The sequence below is a fragment of the Aedes albopictus genome, chromosome 2 (assembly GCF_035046485.1).
Source record: "Aedes albopictus strain Foshan chromosome 2, AalbF5, whole genome shotgun sequence".
Lineage (NCBI taxonomy): Eukaryota > Metazoa > Arthropoda > Insecta > Diptera > Culicidae > Aedes > Aedes albopictus.
Window position 1 is genome coordinate 507,374,729 of NC_085137.1, and position 10,535 is coordinate 507,385,263.

The 10,535-nt window shown below is 42.3% G+C and overlaps 1 protein-coding gene across 1 annotated transcript in view; it reads right to left on the reverse strand.

The window, feature by feature from the left end:
* LOC109413053 (uncharacterized) overlaps positions 1–10,076 on the reverse strand; it is a 554,573-nt gene extending 544,497 nt beyond the window's left edge. The window contains exon 1 of the mRNA XM_062854506.1: positions 9,918–10,076. The gene's annotated coding sequence lies outside the window, so the exon portion shown is untranslated. The remainder of the gene's footprint in view (positions 1–9,917) is intronic.
* Between the last annotated feature and the right edge of the window lie 459 nt (positions 10,077–10,535).

Sequence of the window (10,535 nt, forward strand, 5' to 3'; positions counted from 1 at the left end):
TTTAGTGTTTTATCATCGGTGGCATCTGGCTACGCCTTGCTATATTATAAACTCAAACTTCCTGTAAAGTGAAATCTATTAAAGTAAACTCCATTAAAGTCCCTCCATTTAAGAAACGTAATTTAAGTGAAAATTAACTGTATTCACACAACTGTATTCGGAAAGGTCATTAGGCCGAATAGGTCATTAGGCTGATCAGTCAATAGGTCAAATAGGCAGTTAGGTCACAGCTAACTAGGCCACAAATACCGTTAGGCCAAAAAGGCCACTATCGTTGGTATGCTCGACTGTAATTGGAAACTGATATTTTGTGGTTTCTAAGTCTTAAAACTTTAAATTGAAGGAAACCAACAAATAAATACACAGAAAGAAAATCTGAATATTAAGCAGGCCGGAATCATGGATGTCACAGAAAAAAGCGTCACGTAATCGAAAACCGAGCGTAAAAATCTGCGCTGGATCATGTACATGCCTTTCTTCGCAGAAATCACTGAAAATTACAAAGCTTCCAAAACTATCTGTCTCATTACGATTATATTTCTTGCTGTCGTTTTAAAATTCAGCGAACGTTATCTGAAATTTACACGAATGACGTGTGATCAGAGCTAGCGCTGGCTCGGGCACCGGATCGGCAGTCGGCCATATTGGCAAGTGTGTGTTTTGCAGTCGTGATCTAGTGCAGTGTGATTTCGCTTCAATTCCTCAAATTGTATCAATTTATCAGCAGTTTCAAGAAGCTGTGCTTATTTCTGATGCCAAAATAGTGATTCGATGGTCTGAGATACTACAGAAAAGATGCTTGTTTCGACGGTGTGGATTTCTTGACAGCAGCAGCAGCAGCAGTTCTGACTTCCAGGACGGGTCAACTAGTGTGGTGAAACTTTTAATTTGCAGAAAAAAAGGAGCCTAATAAAATAGTTGAATTCGACTTTCTTTATTTCTTTAAACAGTGAATGAACTTTTCCCATGATGGTCTTTAAGGTCTCAGTGATGTCGGCACTTCCACCTCGGCTTAATTTCTGGTTGATAATTTTTCTTCACTTGAAAACAAACCACCTAACCAACAACTCAATGAAGGAAATTTACACGACGATTAAAATTTACAAATGCAATCCAAAGTGGACATGTAAATTTTAATGCTAGCAGAATTTTGTGCCAATCCTGGCATTCCCGTTATGTGCATTATATATCGCGTAAATTTAAACGAATTTTTGATACTGTGTATTTTCAGAGACCCTGAAGAAAGTCCCAAACGGACCGAAACGTCGGATAAAATTATAAACATCATTTTGATTTTGATTTGATTCGGCCAAATGACTTTTTCCATCAAAAATACTTTATCGGCTTAATAACCTTATCGACCAAATAACGTTTCCGGCCTAACGATCTAAAGGCTTATTTTGATAATACTGAATACATTTAGACTTAAACTGCAATGAAAGAACATGAACTATATTTAAGTAAAAAACTGAATTATTTTACGTAATGAATCCATTCAAGTATCCCCAACTCATTACTTTAATGAAGGTTTGAGTGTATAGTATCCATCAACAAGAGGAGAAAATTGAGGGACGGTCTAGGGGACAGTTCAACATACGCTGACTAGAAAACAGCGTGGAAACATCCGTCGTTGAGGAGCTGGAGAACAATTCTGCAACTATTCCAAAAACTGGCAGCACAGAGTATCAAAAAAGCGCCATCAAAAGCGCCTTCATCACTACCAGCAAGAATTGCTTCAAAAACATCGGAATTCGGAACGATGCCAATCCGGAAATTGCAGAAAGTGTCGTCAATCTAAACGAATATAGTCGACGCAAAAGTTCTCCTCTTGACCGTTACTATTAACGAGCTGGACGAATACGGTAGACCACACAAATGCCGTGCGGTTGTGCGTCATGCGAGCTACATTACCAAAGACGTGTGTGCTGCGATAGGGTTACCAGTGGCTGATATCGATTTCGAGTTTGGTGGTGGATCGCTGATTCAAGTGGCGATGTAAGCAAAGGAGTTCTCGTTACCTTTTCGAGTTGCTCCACGTATCGTGAAGCTGTACCGTGCGTGATTTTGGACAAGCTTACATCGGAATTGACATTGCAGTGCGTTGATGAGACAGATTGGCCGATTCCCGGTTCAATTCACCCTGATACTCCCCAATTCAAACATCCTGGAAAAGTAGTATGTTGTTGGGAAACAAGTAGCTTTTATACCTACTTGAGCCTGAGATCATCAGTCTCAGCCCTGATAACACTTTCCCGGTTCTGCTAAACAATAATCTTAGCTGGATGTTCTCACTTCTCAGGGCGTACAAGGAAGTCCCTCAACCGTTCTCTGCTTCTTGGCGGTATATAACGACGCACTTTTCGAGCAGCTACAACAGTTCTGGTAGTTGGAGGAGTACGTGAACCGTTCGCAGCAGTTGAGTGAAGAAGAAAGGCATTGTGAAGAGAATTTTGCAGTTAATATAACTCGTGATAGTGTTGACCGGTTTACTGTTCGCTTACCGTTTCGCGAACATCTTTCTAGCCTGGGAGAATCGCGGGAAATTGTCGTCAAGCGCCTATGCTACATCGAACGTAAATTGGATAGAAACCCACTGCTGAAGGATCAGTATCATGCTTTCCTACGTGAGTATACCGACTTTAGCCATATGTCGCTTGCGTCTTCTTCTGGTTCCAAAGAATGCGTCTTTCTTCCGCACCACTGTGTCGTGAAAAAGTCAAGCTCTACAACTGGAACTAGGGTTGTTTCGATGGATTCATCAATACTAATAACTAATATTTTGATGTTGGGGCCAATATGACACAAATTTCCCAAATGGAGGAGAACGTGTCTCTGGGGCCAATCCTGCAAGACTCGTCAATAAACATCTTGATACGAATTCGTTTCCCCGCTGTCGTCACAACAGGCGATGTTTATAGTCTATATATGTATATAAAAATGAGTTCGAAGTCCTTTTGAGGCAACAAAACTCATGAACGGGTGAACCGATCAGCATGACCCTTGATTGGTTCGATTCGTATTCGTGGTGGCTGTGTTTATATGTATAAAAAGTTACAAAAATCAGCTAGAAAAGTAACCAAATTGAAAAAGTACTGATTTTCCATGGGCTGGGAAGGAAATCAACACGACCAAAATGAAATCCATCTAGAGTGCGGTGTTATTTTGAGCTCATCAGTTGTCAAACCACCACAAGATGGCAAGACAAAGTTTGCCGGGACAGCCAGTTTATTATAAATCACAACCCATGTTTTCAACTATTGCGCCCAGCGGGTCTCGAACCCTGATCGAGTGATTGCCGGCCGTAGTCTATAGCCCCTATACCAACGGGACTTAGTGAGAGTGAGAGTTATTGAGAGCTACGCTTTCGTACTACAGTCACTTTGAAGGTGGAAAGCGGAATCTATTTTTAGATTCGAAGTTCATCAGACTCTCAGTTTTGGGAAAGCTTTGAAATATGCGTTTGGTAACTGATAACATATTTTGTTATCATTTAGTATTTTTATGTTATCATCTGGTTATCATAAATGAGAAAAAATGATAACAAAAATAACAAAATGATAACATCGATAACGCAGTTTTTAGGGGCCCATATAGCCGAGGCGGTAAACGCACGGGTATTCAGCATGACCATGCTGAGGGTGACGGGTTCGATTCCCGGTTGGTCCAGGATCTTTTCGTAAAGGAAATTTCCTTGACTTCCTTGGGCATAGAGTATCTTCGTGCCTGCCACACGATATACGCATGCAAAATGGTCATTGGCAGAGGAAGCTCTCAGTTAATAACTGTGGAAGTGCTCATAGAACACTAAGCTGAGAAGCAGGCTTTGTCCCAATGAGGACGTTACGCCAAGAAGAGAGAGATTATAATTTATTTATGTAACGAAACATTTGCATAAAAATAATGACAAAAAGTTCAGAGTTTTTGAATACCTTCTATCCAAAAAATCGGGTAGCCCTCTCTGACAGAGCGCCGACCAACTGTAATGTTTTTGTCTAAAATTTAGGTTGCCAAAATCGGTAAGGGACTATTCAAATGCAACCTGTTGTTAGTCTTCAGTTTTGGTATATATTCTGGTAGACTTAATCACAGTCAAAGTTGCATAAAAATTTTGCTTTAGAACCAACAACATTTTTCACTATCAGGTATCAGGTATCAGAAGGCCGGCTCCAGAGGCACGTTGTCCTCCATTTGGGACATTTGTGCCATCGCCAAAATGACAGCCTATTTCATCATCTACCTGAGCGAAAAGGAAGAAAATAAGGATGTGGATGGGGATTTCGACAGGTAGGGAAATAGGAAAAGTACCCTGGAAGAGGATACTAACGCATAAGCGTACCACAATGGGTTCAAACAGTGCCCTGAAAAGGGCAGTGTAATAACGCATAAAGCGAAAGAGAGCCTATAGCTCTTTACCACAGCGGGTTAAGTACAACAGAATATCCTGAATATTCAGGTCTTTGAAGTCAGTTTCACTTAATAAGTGTTTTCCGAGTACTCGGAAACGCAATTGCGCAAAAACTGGACAGTTACATATTAAATGATACGAAGTTCCATAATCGGATTCACAGCTATACATCACAGGCAATTGAATCAGCTTGCTGAATATTCGCCATGTGATAGCAAAGTCGCGGCAGTGGCCAGTCAATGCTTTGACAAGAATGCTGCAATTCTGCTTTGACAGATTGGTAAGATACTTCGCCACCCTTGGAGATGGCTCAGTACAATACTATTTTGTTTGACGACATGACTCCAAACTATTCCAGTATTGTTTGTGTTGAGTGGCAGCCCCGGTGTCAATCTGAAGCTTTACCCAACACTTGGATACCGGAATAGCTGGCTCAGGGCCAATGAAGTCATGTGATGCTCCAGTGCGAGCTAACTCATCAGCCAATTCATTTCCAGCGATGGAAGAATGGCCAGGTACCCATACAAGGTGAACAGCGTTTGCTGAATTCATCTCCTCGATTTGAGTTCGACAAGCGATAACTATCTTCGACCTGGAGTGCTTTAATAGCAGCCTGGCTATCTGAACAGAAGTATATTACTTTGCCCATTACGTGCTGCTGAAGTGCTGACTGAACTCCGCACATAAGAGCAAAGATTTCGGCCTGAAAAACGGTGCAGTGTCTACCAAGTGAATAAGACTGATGCAGCCTTAGCTTACGAGAATAAACACCAGCACCTGCCCGACCTACGAGAAGGGAGCCATCAGTGTAACATACGATACCGTCTGAAATACTTCTTTCCATATATCCAGATGTCCACTCTTCCCGGGAAGGGAATTTCGTGGAAAATGTCCTATATGGAAAATTACAAGCATTTGTAAGATCACTTAGAGCAAGGACAATTTTGTCCCAATTCACCAAAAGTGGAAACAACGAGGTGTGTGTTGATGTGCGGTTCACAGGAGTTTCCTCTAGTAAACCGGGTACCCGTAGCCGTGGAAGAAAGTGCTTCTTGTTTGAGATGAATGTGTAGTGGAGCAACGTCAAAGAGCGCTGCCGTGGGAGTTGAAGAGAACGCTCCACACATCACCATTAGGCACATCCTGTGGAGATGGCATAACTTTGATTGGATCGTTCTCATTTCTCCCTTTTGCCACCACACAAGACATCCATAGGCCAATATTGGCCGAACCACAGTTGTGATATAAATACATGGGTTTTAGTACGCCAGCATTGCCCGAAGGCCATACAAGTTTTCTTGATTCTGAACTCAATGTATGGTGTCCAGGAAAGCTTGGAATCAAGAATGACTCTAACGTACTTTACCTGTTCAGTCACATCGATTTCAGAATCAAAGAGACGCAAATGTCGAACGCCGTTACGGTTTCGCCTTTCCGTGAGAAGAACAATAGATGTTTTACTCGGACTAACCGAATGGCCATATTGGCGACACCAACCCTCAACTACCAAAAGGGCGCTTTGCATCAGGTCGAAAAGGGTGCTGATACACATACCAACTAACAATGCTAGGTAGTCGTCGGCAAAACCATAAGTAGGAAAACCGCTATTATTGAGTTGCCTCAATAGCGTATCTGCTACGAGATTACACAAATGCGGTGATAAGACTCCCCCTTAGGGGCACCCACAAACACTCAATTTCCTAATCGCCGCTTGACGCAATGTCGAGAAGAGATATCGGTTTTTGAGCATTTGATGAATCCAATTGGAAATCATTGGAGATATACCATGACTCCGTGAGGCTTCCAATATGGCATCGAAAGGCGCATTGTCGAAAGCACCCTCAATATCTAAGAAAACACCCAAACAAGATTGCTTTCGAGTGAATGCTTTCTCGATATCGTAAACAACCTTTTGTAAAAGAGTCACAGTGGACTTACCAGATTGGTAGGCATGTTGGTTCACATGAAGAGGCACGTGAACCAACCACAATGCGTTCTAAGCATTTCAGAAGAAAAGAGGTCAAACTGATAGGTCTGAAACTCTTTGCTTCTTCATACGACGCACGACCCACTTTCGGAATAAACTTTACAGTAATATCCCGCCAGGATTTGGGAATATACCCTGTAGCAAAACTGCAAACAAGTATTTTTTTCAAAACATGTTTGAAATGATCAAATCCCTTCTGAAGCTAAATAGGATAAATCCCATCTGCCCCAGGAGATTTGAAAGGAGTAAAGCTGTTAAGTGCCCTCTCAATCGATTATATAGTTACAATAATCCGAGCCGATGCCAGGGAATCGTAACTACAAGAAAAGACATCAGGTTCATCCGAAGATGTAATATCCACACATCCAGGGAAGTGTGTGCTGAATAAGCATTCCAGAACTTCCTCATCAGAGGAAGTCAGATCGCCATTTGGCAAACGAAGTTCGTTCACTCGGAAATCCTTAGATTTCGCAAGGGTTTTATTTAACCGACTGACTTCACTCAAACAGGAAACATTTGTACAAAGGTTTTTCCAGCCGGATCGTTCAGCAGACCGGAGAGCTTTCCTGTAGGCCTTGCGAGCCGACCTGAAAGCCTCCGAACCAGCCGAACGTCGTCTGTTCCAACTTTTTCTACATTCTTCCTGAGTTTCGCCAGATCAGAGTTCCACCAAGGGGTTCCTTTTGTGATCTTCACAGACCGTAGAGGGCATGCTTCTCCAGAAGCTTCCATGATGAAGGTCGTTGTAGTATCAACGGCATCATCTAAATCACTTGGAGTGTCAATGGGTGGTGAGTATCCATGAAATTTGGCCGCAACCAAATCAGTAAGAAGATCCCAGTTTGTTGACCGGGGATTCCTGAAACGCACTGTTTACGAAGTAACATTTGAAAGTTCAAAAAAGATGTAGCGATGGTCAGATAAATATTCTTCATCTGACACATGCCAATTGATCAGCTCGTGACTAATTCTACTAAAGCAAAGCGTTATGTCTAACACTTCCTCTCTAGCAGATACCATGAAGGTATCTATAATAATAATAATGACGAAATGTATAATGACGAAAAGTTCAAAGTTTTCGAATACCTTCGCGTATTTTTATCGATTCAAAAAATCGGGTAGTCCTCTCTGACAGAGCGCCGACCAACTGTAATATTTTTGTCTAAAATTTAAGTTGCCAAGATCGGTAAGGGACTATTCAAATGCAACCTGTTGGTAGTCTTCAGTTTTGGTATATAGGGTATCGGGATGCTTCGTTGGCATAGTCCCCTCGTTCGGCCTATCTTAACGTTATCCAAAAACTCAAACAAACACGCCGAACTGGATATCGGAAAAGCTTTGCGCCAAACACCTGTAACATTTCGTTTCAATTTTAGCACTTTGGAGTATTAAAATTGTATGAAAATGTCACTTTGTTTAGCTTTTGTAGATGCCATGATTCTTCGGCTTAGTGGGTAGTCTATACACATGATCATAAATGGCATGATTCTGGAATATTCCGAATTGCCTTTTCAATAACTGAACATTTGATGCGACGGTCAAAGATGCTATTTTGAATTTGTATGTTTGTTTTTAACGAATAATAACTATTTTACAAATTACATGTGGGCCGAATATTGAGGACATTTTTTTCACTATGTACCCAAATCTTGGCCCATCTGTAAAGTGACGTCAAAAACACCGATAAAGTGACGCCAACAACATTGCTTGCTTGCTTGCTTGCAGATTTTGTGTGCGGTGACTGTAAAAATATAACACAATAATCGGGTTGCATTGTTTTCGTTACTAAAAAAGAAAGAACTTTCGTCTAAGTGATTTATTTATAGTTTTTTGAAAATTTGGCTCCGAAAATGTAATTTGAAAGTATGATTGGTGAACAAACAGAGATAATACCTCAGCAGAAATATTGAAAAAATGAGATAATAAGTGGTTCTAGGCCAACGTTGTATCCACTAATAGGCCAATTTATGTACCATAGACCAACGTTGCATACCATCACATCGAATCTTTTCAACTTAGTTAAGTGAATTCTTGAATATTTACGTAAGTTTACTTCCAGTTGGTGAAACATGCATTGCCTAGAGTGCGTAATAGGGTCAACATATTATTTCGAGTGCTATTAATTCATGAGTTATGGTCAAAATTGTCAAGGCGGTTTGCAAATTAGGCCAAGGAATGATCCATATACCCTATTCTGGTAGACTTAATCACAGTCAAAGATGCATACAAATTTTGCTTTAGGAACAAGAACATTTTTCACTAAGAATTTTAATCCGTAGCCCAGATTGATACTTTTCTGCAACCATGTTAAATCTTAATCACATCATGTTTTGTATCACCTTCAGCGTTATGACAGGCGCCATAAATTCTGCTTTCGCTCATACCATTACTACTTGCAGAAACACTTCGCTAGATTATCCCCCACCTCCTCCTCCAGCGCATATTTGCCCACCGTCCCATTTCCGAGTAGATTTGCGTGGAATCCATTTTTCATTCAGCCACCATTGCCAAATATTTTGCTCACCCGAAATCATGGCTGGCGTGTGTGTGAATGTTTTCACTCTGGCTAATTTTCCGGCTGACACACTCTCTCCCACTCCATGAATTGCACCCGAGTCGCTAATATATCTAGGTCCGTGAAAATTCTCTACACACATAGGGGCTGTCCATAAACCACGTGGTCATGAGGGGGGGAGGGGGGGGGGTGGGGGTTTCGGCCAATGACCATTTTGTATGGAAGAAAATAAAAATTGTATGGACTAATGACCACGCCGGGGGGGGGGGGGGGGGGGGTTGAGAAGTCCCAAAAAAATGACCACGTGGTTTATGGACAGCCCCATACACGACGATCCGAAGCGAGCGCAGCGGCAACGGCAACGGCGACGACGACGTCATCCCACCCAGGCGGCTTATTTTTAGCGGAATCATAAACCCACGCGTAATACTCCATCGGAAAATATTTATCATCACGAGATGGCAGGTGTCTTCGCGTTTCGTGGAATGCTTCACTGTGCGCCGCCGTGTGTGACCCCGGTAGCTGATTTGGTGGCCCCATAGAGAGAGAGGATGTATGTTCATCAACACCATCGACAGCGGTTCCGACAGATTTGCGCCGCAAACACCAGTTGAATATTTAACCACTCATTTAGGCACAGGTATTTTTGAACGGCTTAACCAATTCGATGCATGAGAGATTTGCTCTGTGTGGCGTTCGGCTGCTCCAGTACTCACCTGAGAGGGTTTCTCGGCAACTCGAGCGAGTGGGATTAATTTTCAGTAGTCCACCAACATAATTCAGGGCACGATTTATCTGTCGAAAAACACTTCACTGAAACAGGTAATTAATTTTGGAATTTTGAACACAATTTTCAATTCACTGAAAATAGCTGAAAACACTGCAAATTTCTCTGAAATCAGTTGGAAAACAACGTCGAACAATCCAGCACCAGTCAAACAATCACTTCAATCAAATTCGACCAATCACCGAGGAAATTGCACTTTAGAAAATTGGAAACCTAATCCCACCACGACAAATTTCGATCAAACTCCAAAAATCGACCAGACAGGGCCGTTAGACAGAACGAGCTAGAAAAGCCGCACCAACAAGAAGCAGACCTAACGCAAAGGAAAAACTCTTGACACAATTCGGTACACACATACGGCACAACGACGACGACGATGGGCACTGCGAGTGTGACCAGCAGAGCAGCGATGAAAATTGCCTGCGCCGCCACCATTCGATGGAAGCACGGATTAACGGAGTGCGGGTGCAGAAAAAATCATCATCATCATCATCATCGCCGCCGCAGCCGTCATTTTCCCTCATTATGATTGAAAACCATCGCGCGCCGTCGTCGTCGTCGTCGCGTTCTCTCGGGAAATCTTCAGGAATATTTCATAGTGGTGATGCGATTCCCATCGGGTGCGCTCTCCCAGCGCTGAAGATGCGGTGTAGGATCTGCAACAGCAGCAGTCTCTCCGATGTAAACAAGCGGCGAAAAATCACGGCGATCCGATGTGATCTTGAGACGATCATTGATGATTGTGGCATGCGTTGGCGGCGGTGGTGGTTGTAGTGGTGAATACTGATGATTTAGGAATATGATCATGATTCTGGGGCGGGGGAAGTTGAACGGAACGTGC